The sequence below is a fragment of the Ictidomys tridecemlineatus genome, chromosome 4 (genome assembly GCF_052094955.1).
Source record: "Ictidomys tridecemlineatus isolate mIctTri1 chromosome 4, mIctTri1.hap1, whole genome shotgun sequence".
In the NCBI taxonomy this organism is placed as follows: Eukaryota; Metazoa; Chordata; class Mammalia; order Rodentia; family Sciuridae; genus Ictidomys; species Ictidomys tridecemlineatus.
Genome location: NC_135480.1, coordinates 139,845,887 through 139,862,106, shown reverse-complemented (window position 1 = coordinate 139,862,106; position 16,220 = coordinate 139,845,887).

Sequence of the window (16,220 nt, the reverse complement as noted above, 5' to 3'; positions counted from 1 at the left end):
TTATAACTGAAATCAACAGCTAGTGCCTGATCCACAAGGTTCCAAATGGTTTAACAGTAAGTATTGCCCAGGTAGACAGACAGGAGGACTTTTCTCTTGAGCACTCCTCACTCATGAAATAACTAATAAGGCTAAGGCAGCCTACAAACTGTAATTTCACTGTGCTGCAGATTAGTCCAGATATACATAGTCATGTGGGCATACTGTCTATTAGGTAAACTACTTGGTCTTGATTTTCTTTTTCTCTTGATGCTGGGGATTTAATCCTCATGCATGATGATCTGTGTTCTATCACTAAGCTAGACCCCAAACTATGGTCTTGATTTTAAAAAAAATCATATAATCTTTGAAAAATATAAAAAGTACTTTGATTTTAAAATAACGTTTATTTCTAAATTAATGTATAATTCAAAATGAATACATTTTCTTTTCATTTTTCTTACTAGAGTTTTGTAGTTATGTATAGTAGTTGGGTTCACTCCGACAAACTCATACAGGCATGGAATTTGACTTCAGTTCGAAATACCCCCATTTTCCCTTCTTCCTCTCCCCTATTCTCCTTCCTCTACCCTGCTAGACTCCTTTTTTACTCATCTATTTATTTATATTTGATTGATCATTTAAATTTATACATAAAAATAATATTCCCTGTGGTATATTTATATAGGCACATAACATGACTTTTGGTTTTTGGTACTGGGGATTGAACTCAGGGGCGCTTGAACACTGAGCCACATCCCCAGCCCTATTTTCTATCTTTTATTTAGTGAGAGGGTCTCAACACTGAGTTGCTTAGTGCCTTGTTTTTGCTGAAGCTGGCTTTGAACTCAGAATCCTCTTGTCTCAGCCTCCCTGAGCCTCTGGGATTACAGGTATGTGCCACCATACCTGGCACATAACATGAATTTTTGTTTTTGAGAGAGAGAGAGAGAGAGAGAGAGAGAGAGAGAGAGAGAGAGAGAGGGAGAAAAATTTTTTTAAATATTTATTTTTAGTTTTTGGAGGACAGAACATCTTTGTTTGTATGTGGTGCTGAGAATCGAACCCAGGGCTTCACATGTGCTAGGCAAGTGCTCTACCACTGAGCCACAACCTCAGCCCATATAACATGATTTTTAAAGAATTCATTCTGCATTGCCTCCCCTCACCCATTCCTCCACTTTGCCTCTCCGTCTATATCTCCTTATTCTACATTACTGACCTTCCCTTTATCTTTATGTTATCCTATCCTTCCCTCCTCCTGTCCTTTATTTTATTCTAGTGTCTACATATGAAAGAAAATAGTTAACCTTTGAGTTTTTGAATCTGGCATATTTCATTTAACATGATGTTCTCCATTTCCAACCATTTATCAGCAGCTTCCATAATTTCATTCTTCCTTGTGACTGAGTAAAACTCCATTTTGCATATATACATCATTCATTTATTGATGGGCATTTGGCTTGATTCCGTAATTTAGCTTTTGTGAATTGTGCTGCTGTAAACATTAAAGGGGCTGCATCATTATAGTATATGCTGCTTTTACAAAATTAATACATTTTCTGAGAACACATTGAAAATATTAGGAATATTAAAATCTCCTTGACCACATTTCCACTAAGCCTGTTGTCTTCCTCCAAAATAACCATGATATTGGTATGTTGGATTTCTTTCTTTATAAAAATATTTTCCTATAGTTTATTCAAGAGCACTCTTTTTAAAATTCTGTGTATTTTCATATAGACTGTAACATGAAAATATTTATAATATTATTTTTATTTTACTTTTGTAAAAATAGTATCTATTCTCTTTTGCTTTGTATTTCACTAAAAATGTTGAAAATATTTGTCACTCTTTCAAATTGCATCATATTTCCACTGATTTCACTCTAATAAAGAAGGAGATAAAAGCAGTATACCCTTGCAGATATTATTTCCTAAAAATTTGAGGTGTATTTACACTTACAAATATGTGCATTTTTACCACTCAGAACACTTCCATCAACTTTGGTATTTTCTCATGCTCCTTCTCAAGTCAGTCCTCTTTCCAGGGGTAGCTGCTATTCTACTTGTGTTACTATTATTTATTGTTACCTGTTCTTGAACTCCATATGTCCTATGGACTCACACAGTATATGCTGATTTTGTTGGTACATATTTTTGTACAAACAAAATGCTCTTCCTAGAGCATTTCACATGGAAAGGTCCATCCCTAAACTCCAAGACACCCAGTGGTCACTTTCAGGACCCTACCACTCCATGTTTCCATGTTTCCTTCCTTCCTTCCTTCCTTCCTTCCTTCCTTCCTTCCTTCCTTCCTTCCTTCCTTCCTTCCTTCCTTCCTTCCTTCCTTCCTTCCTTTTTTTTTGGTACTGAGAATTAAACTCTGAGGTACATTATCATTGATCCACATCCCCAGCCCTTTTTATTTTTCATTTTGAAAAAGGGTCTTGATAAGTTGCTGAGGACCTCGACCTCACTAAGTTGCTGAGGCTGGCCGCAACCTTGCAATCCTCTTGCCTCAGCCTCCTAATTCCCTGGGATCACAGGTGTACACCACCACACCTGGTTCCATGTTGTTTCTTTTGCTTTCTAAAACATATATAGTGTATATATATGTGTGTGTGTATACACACACACTTACACACACTCACACACACATATATAATGTAAAAAAATAGCTTATTCTTATAGGAAAGTAAATATAGATAATATATGTAACCCTATGAATAGTACCTAAGAGTTTATATTTACATGAACATAAGTTTGTTGATTGACTAATTAGGTAATATCACCTTCATTCAGGGAAGTAAATTTCTAACAGTGGCTGATTAGGGCCAAAGAAAAGCTTATAATGAAAATATTTGCACAAAAGGAAAACTTGAAGGAGAATAGAAGAGAAAGAAACATTAATTGAAGGCTTGTTATGGTTTAGACACTGTGATAAGCACTAGAGATTTAAAAATGAGTCTACCACACTGTAGCTGTAAATTGACATCACTTCTCTAGAAACAGTTTGCCAGGATGTATCAAAACTGGTCATAGAAGCAGGTCACAGTGGTGTACAACTGTGATCCCAGCCACTTGCGGGGTTGAGGCAAGAGAATCACAGTTGGGCAACTTAGGGAGACCCTGTCTCAAAATAAACAATAAAAAGGGATGGGGACGCAGCTGAGAGGCAAATCCCTGGGTTCAACTCTCAGTGCAAAACAAACAAACAACAAACACAAAACAAATATCAAAACATTTATACAAGGTTAAAGTCTCTGTTCAATAAGTCACATGAATTTATTCAAACACTAATTAAAACCTAGTGTGAACACCCAAATACAAGGAAATCACTAAGCAAATTATAGTTAAGTCCATATGGTTGGAAGATGTTCTAGTAGCTCAGTCAAGAAACGATACAAGGTTACAACGATCAAGGAAGCAGGGGCAGAAGGATGACAAAGAGGAAACGGATGAGAGGTGCCAAGGACAAAATACTTAACCTTAAAGGTCCTTGTGCGAGGGAGCAGTTTAGTGTTAATCTCCACCTATCGTCTTCACTTAACATACTTTGTAAGAATTATGTGTAGGATTCCTCTCTCACCAGACTCTTAACTCTTTGAAGAAATTCCATCTTAGTATCTCCAGCATCCTGAAGGATGCCTGGCATAGTACAGGTATTTGCTAAATAAATGGGATATTTCTGATGGAAAGAAGATGGGGAGTGGTCCGAGGGGAGGATTCCAGAGTAATATGGGGATGACAGTATGAGAAGGAGGTGACATTGAGAAAGGAGGATGGGCTAGATTGGGTTGACTCTCCTTGGCTAGTGCAGGCTGCCATTCCAGGTAGGTATTAAGGACTGAGGAAATGAGCAGACTCTAGTTCTTCTATGGGCTCCTGTGTTGGTTTGCTGTGTCCTAAGATAGTTCTCTCTTAGGAGTAGGAGAGAAGCAGCTGGTCTCTAGGATGTGACTTTCCTAATGAAATCCTGAAACCCTTGCTAGCTCGAGTTTGAGTTTTCAAGAGTTGGAGAGGCTGGAGCACCTTAGGAGAGGTCTCTCTCTCAGGGCATCAGGCCACCCTATCTTCCTGAATGCTCATCTCTAAGATTATAAAGATCTTTGGCAATCTTAATTATTCACTCCTTTATCCTCTTTAATAAGGGTTCGGAATCATAGTATTCTTTTTTTTTCTTTTTGTGGTGCTGGAATTTGAACGCAGGGCCTTGTGCATGTGAGGCAAGCACTCTACCAACTGAGCTATATCCCCAGGTTTGGATTATAGTATTCTGTGATTTATCTGCTCATAGTGAGGAATTCTGACATCACAGCTAGGTGAGATGTCCAATTCACCTAGTAGAGGAGTTGGCATTTTGTAACCTAGGAACCTTGCTTTCTCATTCCTGGCAAGAGTGAGTCTGCATATACATGTACTGCTTGTCACCGGGGACACGCAGGTGCAACAGTGTAGAGTTCCCCTTAGTGTCACATTGTGGAAACTTTCCTCTGTTTTCTTATAGGTATTGTGATAGAGAAAAGTATGAAGGGATATAATTTAATTTTATGTCCCAGAGGGTAAGAGCAGAGTTCAAAAGCCCTTTAAGACTTATTGAAAGGGAGTGATTTACCTGTGGAATAATTGTTATTTTATTCTCTGCCTACTAATGCTGAGTTATATGGCTTTGAAGCTAGAAAATATTGCCAACAACCTGATTGTATCTAGACCCCAAAAATTCTCTTTCTAGATTTTTGCTGCTGTGGCCTGTCCATAGTACAGGAGACTGAACACAGGGATGCTGTACCACTGAGTTGCATCCTAACCTGTTTTATTTTTTATTTGGAGGAAGGATCTCCCTACCTTGCTCAGACTGACCTTGAGCTTACAATCCTCCTGGTTCAGCCTCCAGAGTTGCTGGGATTATAGGCAAGTGCTACCATGTCTAGCTCTTTTTCTAGTTTTGGTGTGAAAGCCTACCATATTTTACTGAGTGTGGTGATGCACACCTGTAGGAGTAGGAGGATCACAAGTTCAGGATCATCTTGGCAATTTTGTGAGACCCTGTCTCTGCATTAAAAAAAATAAGTAAAAAGAGCTGGGGATGTAGTTCAGTGGTAGCGCACCCCTGGGTTCAATACCCATTACTGAAAAAAAGAAAAGAAAAGAAAAAGTCTACTGTATCTTATAGGTGACTTTGACTTTCTAACTTAGACTGAAGTCCTCAGTTCATCATTTCTCAACCCCTAATCCTTTGAGATGCTTTCAAAAAAAAAAAGTTGAATGGGCAGATAAACTTGGAAAAAGCAGAATATGATATCCACTGATGGAAAACTTAATTGTACTTTGGAATATTAAAATATCTAGCTGGGTGTGGTAGCACATGCCTGTAATTCCAGTGATTTGGGAGGCTGAGGCAGGAGGATCACAATTCTGAGGACAGCTTCATCCACTTAACCAGACCTTGTCTCAACATAATACTGTAGCAAGGGCTAGGGGGGTGGCTCAGTGATAGAGTACTTAATTAGCATGCAGGGCCCTGGGTTTGATCCCTAGCACTGGTAGGAGAGGAGAGAAAAAGAACAAGTTTTGATCCAAATAGTGTCCCAGTAATAACCATAATCATCATAATGATGATGGTAGCTTGCAATTATTTCACATTTCATACTTTACGAAGCATGTTTGGTTCTATAATTGTTTTTTAATAAGCCTTCTGATATTAGGAATAAAAAGGATTTTTATTCCCATTGAAGTAAATCAGGTCCAGAGATTACAAAATTTTCACAAATATGACACAATGAGTCAATGGTAAATCTCAGATGAAAAGCTAACAAAATATTCTTATTCTTTCCAATACTACCTTCTAAAATTTACATAAAGAGTCTGAACTTTTGGTGTGAATAATAGATATGTTACATTATCATATGAATATTATATTTTATGTACTATAATAATTAGAAGCTAGAAAAGTTTAGGATTTTAAGGCAAATATCAGATTGCCATAGTGTATTGCCATTCATACATTATTCAATAAATATTTATTCATCTCCTACTATATATCGGTTACTATACAAGTTCAGCAAACAACAACAACAACAACAACAAAGCAAAGTAAGCAATAGCTTGTCTTTACAAAACATATGTTCTTTTTAGAGAGAAAGAAAATCATAAAGTAAATATATGCAACATAAGCAAATCAAATAATATCAAATAATGATAAGTGCCATAAGAAAACAACACATGGAAATGTAATATAGAGTGATGTTGGGCAAGAAATATCCATCAAATCCCAGCAGGTGTCCTAGGTTGATTTGTGCCATCCTCCCCCACAATCAAATTTATATGAATTTATGTAAGATCCTAACCCCCTTGCTGGGTGCAGTGGCTTACGCTTGTAATCCCACCAACTCATGAGGCCAAGGCAGGAGGATGAGAAGTTCAAAGCCAGCCTGGGCAATTTAGTGAGACTCTATCTCAAAATAAAAAGGGCTGGGATGTGGCTCAGTGGTAGAGCACCCCTAAGTTTAATCACTAATACTGAGGGAAAAGAAAAAAGAAGAAAAAAGAAATCCTAACTCACCACATACCTCAGAATATGACCTTATTTCAAAATAGGGTCCTTGTTAGGATGAAGTCATTGGGGGTGGGCTCCAATCCAATATAAAAGGTGACCTTATAAACAGGATCAACTTGGACATGACATACAGGGGGAATGGCATGTTGGAGATGAAGGTGTGCCAACGATTGCCAGTATATTCCCCAGAAACTGGGAGACAGGCATGGGACAAATTCCTCCCTTTGGAAGGAACCAACTCTGCTGATTCCTTCTTCTTTGGCATCTAGCTTTCAGAACTTTGTAATGATAAGTTTTATTATTCATGTTACCAGATTCATAATGTTTTTGTTATGGCAGCCCCAGAAAACAAACACAGCAGGAAATGGACAGCACACTCCAGGGACTGTGATGTCAATGAAGGGAAACCAGCAGGGCTGGTGTCATGAGTGAGCTATGCCATTAAGATAGACACAACACTACTAGGAGAACTATGAATCAATTAGTTCATTCTAGTTTGAATGGACTGACTGGGTGGGTGGTACTGTAGGTGGGTGGGGTGTGGCTAAAGTACACTGATCTACACCTTGTTCTTACAAGTAAATAACAACATCTGCCTGGCACGACCATAAGGCATAAACAGATAAATAAATTAATTGTGCTAATAAAAATGATCACCTGTGTACTGACCTAATTAACAAGAAGCAGGTGGATGCATGGGGATATTAAACTCAGAAAAATCAGGCCCAGGAACTTATTTTTTTAAGAGAGAGGGAGAGAGAGAGATTTTTTTAAAAAATATATATTTATCTCTTAATTTTTGGCGGACACAACATCTTTGTTTGTATGTGGTGCTGAGGATCAAACCCGGGCCGCACGCATGCCATGGCGCTACCGCTTGAGCCACATCCCCAGCCCCCAGGAACTTATTGAGCACTGAATGATCAGGTGATAGGGTCAGTGTGCTGCCTTGTCCAGTCTTAATGTGCTCTTCCTTTTGTGGGTCTTGGTGACAGAGTTGCTTCATTTGGTGGTCTGATGTGCTCAGTAAGTTCCTGGGCCTGATTTTTCTGAGTTTAATATCCCCATGCATCCATCTGCTTCTTGTTAATTAGGTCAGTACACAGGTGATCATTTTTATTAGCACAATTAATTTATTTATCTGTTTATGCCTTATGGTCGTGCCAGGCAGATAGTTGTTATTTCCTTGTAAGAACAAGGTGTAGATCAGTGTACTTTAGCCACATCCCACCCACCTACAGTACCACCCACGCAGTCAGTCCATTCAAACTAGAATGAACTAATTGATTCACAGTTCTCATAATCTAATCATATCACCTCTGAATATTCTGGCATCATCACAGGGGCTTTTTGGGGGATATCTCATATCCAAACTATAACACTATCAAAGACCAACTGCTAGGAACTTGGGGGACGTCAGGGAAATATATGCCCAGATGTTCCTTTCCTCCTGCCCTATGTCCTGCCATTGCTTCCCACACCAAAATCCAATGCAAAGAGAGAACGAGGAGTTTCTATTGATATATCCCTGAAGGTCAGCTTTCTGGAAAAAGGAAGTCAGTGAATCTGCAAGAGCGTGTTGGGACTGTTTAGAGGTGACCAGAGAAGGTCTTTTTGATGGCATCTGAACTGAGACTTCAGTAAAACAAAGACCATAAAGAAGTGTGTTTCTGCAGTGGAACAGCGAATGTCAAGGTTGTGAGGGGCGGGGGATGAATAAAGTGCATTTGAGCAACAGAAAGAGGGCCAGAGCGCCTGTGGTGGAGTGGGAACAGGGGATGGTGTACATGATAAGCTTAGAGAAGTGAATGACAGGTGTAATATTTAAGGTCTTGTAGGTGACAGTAAGAAGTTTAGATATTATTCTAAGTGTAATGGGAAGCAAATAGAGAATTTTAAGTTAGTGAGATGTGGTGCAATTTGCATTTCAAATGGATCACTTTAACTGCTCTGTGGAGCCTGGGATATAGAGGGTGAATGTAGATGAAGGTTGTTGGTGAGAGTAGTAGCCAGCTGAGAGGTGATGGTGGCTTGGCCAAAGGTGATAGGAAAGGAGATGGAGGGCCAATCCAGGAAACAGGGAAGATGGCACTTATTCTAGGAATTACATGTAGGAAGAAAGGGAAAAAAAGGACTCAAGGTCAATATTTAGGATTTTTGACTTAAGCAACTGAGTGATTTATCATAGTATTAGCCAATATAGTGGAGACAAGGGAAAAAACAAATTTGATAGGAAAACTGAGTTCTGAATGGGGCATTGAATATTTTTTTTGTAGTTGTAGATGGACAGAATGTCTTTCTTTTATTTGTTTATTCTTATGTGGTGCTGAGGATTGAACCCAGTGCTCCACAAGTGCTAGGCAAGCACTCTGCCACTGAGCCCCAGCCCCAGCCCAACACATTGTTTTAACTAGTCTATAAACTTCCAAGTAAAGATGTCAAGTAGCAGGTGGCTATGAGTCTCAATCACAGGAGAGAAGACTGAAAGTATGAATTTTATGTGTTACTTGAAGCATATATATGAGGCTGGATGGAACTTCCTATTGCAAGACTATACACAGAAAAGAGATGTATTTTTATGGCAATATGGAAAGCTAGAGACTCTAAAACTCAATGTCTGCTGCGTGACATTTAAAAATATTCAATGAAAAAGAACCTTTTGAAATAATTAAATAAGTCTTTAAAGAAACTAATGAGGTTAGGAATAAAGAACAGGAGAACCTGGAGGTAAATGTTATGAACTGAATGTTTGCATCTTCCCCAAATTCGTAAGTTGACAACCTAACCTCTATGTGGCTCTATTTGAGGAGAGGACTTTAAAGGAATAATTAAAGATAAATGAAGTCATCAGAATGGGTCCCTGATCTGGGATATAACTGATTTCTTTATAAGGTGAGACACTGAGAGTTTGTTCTGTGTTGATTGGGAATGTTGATTCCCAATCACGTTCTGAGCAAAGATCATGTGTGGACACATTGAGAAGCCAGGAAGAAAACCCTCAACAGAAACGGAATCAGCAAGAACCTTGATCTTGGGTTGTCTCCACAACTGTGAGAAAATGACTTTGTGTTGTGTAAGCTACCCCATTCTACGGTTATGGAGGCCTGAGAAGAATAATACTTGAAGCAAAGCCTGGGTCCTCTGCCTATATTAAACTCATTGAATATGAGTGGCCTAGATCTTTGGGGCATGAGGGGTATTAGAGGCAAAGTGTTGGGTCAACATAAGATAGCCAATTTATTACAGACTACTTTGTATAAATGCAGGACCAGAAATGTCTATGTCTTTGGATAAAAGGGAAAGTAGGAAGAGAAAACCCAAGGAGGATGCAATGGTGCAGATCTGTAATCCCAGCTACTCAGGAGGCTGAGGGAGGAAGATGAGGAATTTGAGGCTAGCTTGGGCAACTTAGTGGAACCCTCTCTCAAAATAAAAAATAAAAAGGCTATGTGATGTAGCACAGTTTGTAGAGCATCCAGGGTTTGATCCCTAGTACCACTAAAAGAGAGAGAGAGAGAGAGAGAGAGAGAGAGAGAGAGAGAGAAATTCATCCCTCAGTAGAAAGCAGTGTTGGCTAGGGTGATGGATAGAAGTTAAAGAAAAAACAACAACAAAAAAACTGTCTTCTAAAAATTTCTTTCATGGATTTGACATAATTGGGATTATTTTTGTGGTCCTCAGGAACATAAACCAAGGATTGTAGCTTAAAATAGAGAGATCCTCAGGCACAAAGTAAAACCAACACAGATCTCTCTCTCTCTCTCTCTCTCTCTCTCTCTCTCTCTCTCTATATATATATATATATATATATATATATATATATATATATATATTTATTTATTTATTTTTTAGTTTTTCGGTGGATACAACATCTTTATTTTATTTTTATGTGGTGCTGAGGATTGAACCCAGCACCCTACCACTTGAGCCACATCCCCAGCCCCACAGATCTTTCTTGACACACTACTCTTTCTTTTCAGACCTCAAATAATTCCTACAAATAAAATGCAAGCAAACTTAAAATGCACAAGGAAACAAGCTACTTTGAACAAGGGTTAGCCAAAACAACAACAATAATACAGAGCTAGAACTGTAAACTGTTCAGATCTGGAATTACTGAATACAAAATAAGATGTTAATGCTTAAGACTAAAAGAAGGAAATAAAATGGAAAAAGAAATAAGTAATCACCACACTGAGCAAATAGATTGGGAAACAGGTAAGTGAAATTTCCAGGAATAAAAAGTGTAAGAATTTGCCAACAAATATTAATTGAACATCTGCTGTGTGACCGACACTCTCTGAGTGCGGGGGTTTACAACAGCAAACAAAAGAAACACAATTAGATCTCTTGAGCTTGCCTTCTAGACAGAGAAATAAAGTTTAAAACATAGCGGAAAGGCTCAAGAACAGATAAATCAAACTGTGGAGTAAGTTGAAATGACAGTTACAAAAGAAGATAATGGAATGTGAAAAACAGATTCTTAAGAGTTAATAGTTGGCAATTTGATGAATGTCTCAAATTATTCAGATTCATCTTACAGAAGTAAGAGTTTTAAAGTATCCAGGAAGGAAAGACATATCACAAACAAAGGAATGACAATGTAGCTAATGACAATGTAGCTAATGACAATGTAGATAATTTCCTGGGAGGGCCCAGGAAATTCGGAATAGTGTCTTCAGAGTGCTGAGATAGCACAACTGGCGACCTAGAATGTACACTCATAAAATTCATCTTTCAAGGATGAAGATTAATTATAAAGACATTTCAGTAAAAAACAGACATAACTCTTCCACAAAACAACAACAACAACAAAATAAAAACCAAAATATCCTTTGCCCAAACCAATTTCTAAAAGATACAGAAGAAGGAAATGAATCTAAAAGATGGTTTGAGATGCAAGACAAAATAATAAGAAAAGATTAAAATAAACATATAGGAATATATAAACACACATTGATACTACCAAACACTAATTGTGCTTAAGTGATGAAGTTAATTACCACACAACCAAGAAACAGGGTCATATTGCATAATAAGAAGCAGAAGATGACTGGAGTCAAACATTCCAAACTATTTATGTTTTTATGTGAAGAGGTTAAAGACTAACTTTATATTTCATTAAGCTAAGTGTCTATTTATATTCTAGTGACTAACAGGATATAAATAAGGTACAAATCAGTAGAGGGGGAAAATAAAAGGAAGTCAGAAGAAACAGCTACAGTCAGTTTAAATATAGTAGAAAAGAGGGAAAAGGAATGGATCAAATAAAACATTGGTTCTTAGAAATGCTAATAAAATTGACAGACTCTTTTTTTTTCTTTTTTTTTTAAATTTTTTTTTTAAGAGCGAGTGAGAGAGAGAAAGAGAGAGAGAGAATTTTAATACTTATTGTTTAGTTATTGGCGGACACAACATCTTTGTTGGTATGTGGTGCTGAGAATTGAACCCCGGCCGCACGCATGCCAGGCGAGCGCGCTACCGCTTGAGCCATATCCCCAGCCCCCTCTTCTTTTTTCTTAAAGAGAGAGAGAGAGAGAGAGAGAGAGAGAGAGAGAGAGAGAGAGAGAGAGAATTTTTTTAATATTTAGTTTTTTTTTAGTTTTCAGCGGACACAACATCTTTGTTTGTATGTGGTGCTGAGGATTGAACCTGGGCCACGCACATGCCAGGCGAGCACGCTACCGCTTGAGCCACATCCCCAACCCTGACAGACTCTTTTTTTAAAAAAAAAATTTTTGGTTGTAGATGGACACAATACTTTTATTTATTTATTTATTTTTATGAGGTGCTGAGGATCAAACTCAGTGCTGCATATGTAGCGCTATGCCACTGAGCTACAACCTCAGCCCCCCAAATTGACAAACTCTTATTAAATATTTAGTTTCTTTTAAGAACTTGATTTAAGTCGGGCATGGTGCGGTACACCAGTAATGCCAGCAGCTTGGGAGGCTGAGACAGGAGTATTGAGAGTTCAAAGCCAGCCCTAGTTAAAGCAAGGCGCCAAGCAACTCAGTGAGACACTGACTCTAAGTAAAATACAAAGTAAGGCTGGGGATTTGGCTCAGTGGTTGAGTGCCCCTCAGTTTAATCCCTGGTATCCCCTCCCCACAAAAAGAACTTTATTTTATTTTTTATGTGGTGCTAAGTGCAGTGCCTCACATGTGCTAGGGGGGCACTCTATCTCTGAGCCACAACCCGAGCCCAATTATTTAGTTTTATTCAATTCTTTCTTTTCTTTTCTTTTCTTTCCTCCTCCTCCTCCTCCTCTTCCTCCTCCTCCTCCTCCTCCTCCTCCTCCTCCTCTTCCTCCTCCTCCTCCTCCTCCTTCTTCTCCTCCTCCTCCTCCTTCTCTTCCTCCTCCTCCTCCTTCTCCTCCTCTTCCTCCTCCTCCTCCTCCTCCTCCTTCTCCTCCTCCTTCTCCTCCTCCTCCTTCTCCTCCTCCTCCTCCTTCTCTTCCTCCTTCTTCTCCTCCTCCTCTGCCGAAGTCTGGCTTGGCACAAATCAGGAGCCACTTGTCAAAAAGAAACTAACTTTATTTTTAGAACTACAAACGTCAAACAAAACAGCTCCTCAGGGAAAAAACCCTCAGAGCCCAACTGCCACCACCGGCTTCCACAAGCCTCTCCTCCCACACACACTCCCAACCTCCCACAATCCTCCTGCTCTTGAGGCCGATTGGCTGGGTCGCATGGGCGGAGCCAAAGAAGTCCCCCAATGAGCAGCTCCGTGGAGGAGCCAATCAGCTAGATGTTGCTGGGGCCGCTGTGAGCCAATCATCAGCTGGCAGTCTGAAGGGCAGGGAAACAGCCCAATGAACATCACTGCAGAGGAGCCAATCAGCTAGATGTTGCTGGGGCCACTGTGAACCAATCATCAGCTGGCAGTCTGAAGCTTGCTGGCAGCTGGAAGTTTGCTGGGGCCCCTTTGGCTGTGGCTCTCAACACTCCTCCTCCTTCTTTTGTTTTCTTATAAAGATTGAAACCCTAGGGGTATTTTACCACTAAGGTACATCCCCAGTCCCTTTTATTTTAAGACAGAGTCTTGCTAAGTTGCTTAGGCTGGTCTCAACTTGGGATTCTCCTGCCTCAGCCTCCTATGTTGCTGGCATTACAGATATGTGTCACCATGCCCAGTGAGTCATTAGTTTTATTTACCAGAACACAAAAAGAAAAGGAAAAAAAACACCTCATAACAATTATTCAAATGATTATGAATTTCTTATCAGAAAACCATAAAAAGTAAGAAGAAAACAGAGAAAACAACATAATTAAAATACTGAGAAAGGATTATCTACCCTGAATTCTACATCCAGCAAAAGGAATATCCTTTTATAAATGAAGGCAAAATAATGAATTTTCAGGTGAAGAAAATTTGTTGTCACTATCAAACCTATTCTAAAAGAAATACTGAAATTTGGAGTTCTTTGGGCTGGAGGGAAGTGACACCTGAGAAAGCCTTAGGATTTCAAGGAGTAAAGAAGAGCAACAAAAATGTCAGTTATTTGGGTAAACAGAATAGGTTTTTTTTTTTCTTTTTTCTTTTCTGAAGTTCTTTAAAATGCCTGGGAGAGTTGAAAGCAAAAAGTGTGACATTGTCTCGTGGGGTTCAGTGTCGTACAAATGACAACTATAACAAATAGGGGAACATGAAGAGCAAATGTGGTTAAAAGGAATCCAGCTTATTTGAGGTGGCAGAATATTAGCTCTAAACAGATTGAGAAAGCGGCATGTATTGTTGTAATCCCTACAGTAACCCTTGAAATGGTAACACTAACAGATGCAGCCTCTTACTGATCTAATGGACAAGCAGGCGGAAAACCAGCAGAGAGGCAGGAGCCCTGGAATTCTTTTCCAGCACACATGGGACACTCACTAAGACAAACCTATAATGATTTATAAAGCAAACCTTAAAAATGTAAAAGAATATATCCTATGAAGTAGATTCTCTCACCATAATGAAAGCAGATGCATTTTTATGCCTGTCATATGTGATCAACGATCTTTTGCAAAGGATAGCTTTCTTGAAAGGGTAGTTTCTTGAAAAGGTAGTTGCTGAAATGATTACCTATCCATGCCAAAACAAAACAAAACAAAATAAAATATTACACACCTTAACCCTCACCTAACACTTCATTTAAAAAATAACTAAGCTGGGCACAATGGGGCATGCCTGTAATCCCAGAGGCTCAGGAAGCTGAGGTAGGAGGATCTCGAGTTCAGAGCCAGCCTCAGCTATGGTGAGGCACTAGGCAACTAGGCAACAGTGAGACCCTGTCTCTGAATAAAATACAAAATAGGGCTGGGGATGTGGCTCAGTGATGGAGTGTCCCTGAGTTCAATCCCCAGTACCCTCCCCCCCCCAAAAAAAAGTTAACTAACAGTATATCATGGAGATAAATATAAAACCTAAAACTATAATCTTTCAGAATATAATGTAGGAAAATTTTTGAGATTATGAGCCAAATAAAGAGTTCATAGACACTAAAAACATGAATCAGAAAAGGGGGGAAACCCTCTGTAAATTGAACTTGATCAAAACAAAAACCTTGCTTCCCAAAAGACAGTTATAAAAATGAAATGACAGGCTATAGACTAGAAGAAAATATTTGAAAATGATATTTCTAAGAAAGAACAGAGAATACAAAGAATGCTCAAAACTCATTGATATGAAAACCAACAGCCCAATTTTTAAAGAAATGGTCAAAAGATCTGAACAGACATTTCTTTTTTTTTTCTTTTTTCATGTTTATCATGTCTTGAGTATTTATTTATTTATTTTTTTATATGTTATGAAATATTTTTTTTTTATTGTTGGTCGTTCAAAACATTACATAGTTCTTAATACATCATATTTCACAGTTTGATTCAAGCGGGTTATGAACTCCCAACTTTACCCCGTATACAGATTGCTGTATCACATCAGTTACCCTTCCATTGATTGACATATTGCCTTTCTAGTGTCTGATGTATTCTGCTGTCAGTTCTATTCTCTACTATCTCCCCTCCCCTCCCCTCCCCTCCCCTTTTCTCTCTCTACCCCTTCTACTGTAAATCATTTCTTCCATTTGCATTATCTTGTCTTACCCCTCCTTTCCTCTTATATATCATTTTGTATAACCCTAGGATCGCCTTCCGTTTCCATGCGATTTCCCTTCTCACTCCCTTTCCCTCCCACCTCTCATCCCTGTTTAATGTAAATCTTCTTCTCAAGCTCTTCGTCCCTACCCTGTCCTTGTTTACTCCCCTTATATCAAAGAGGTCATTTGGTATTTGTTTTTTAAAGATTGACTAGCTTCACTTAGCATAATCTGCTCTAATGCTATCCATTTCCCTCCAAATTCTATGATTTTGTCATTTTTTAATGCAGAATAATACTCCATTGTGTATAAATGCCACATTTTTTTTATCCATTAATCTATTGAAGGGCATCTAGGCTGATTCCACAATCTTGCTATCGTGAATTGTGCTGCTATGAACATCGATGTAGCAGTGTCCCTGTAGCATGCTCTTATTAGGTCTTTAGGGAATAGACCGAGAAGGGGAATAGCTGGGTCAAGTGGTGGTTCCATTCCCAGCTTTCCAAGAAATCTCCATACTGCTTTCCAAATTGGCTGCACCAATTTGCAGTCCCACCACTGAACAGACATTTCTCAAAGATGATATTAGATGGCAAATAATTGC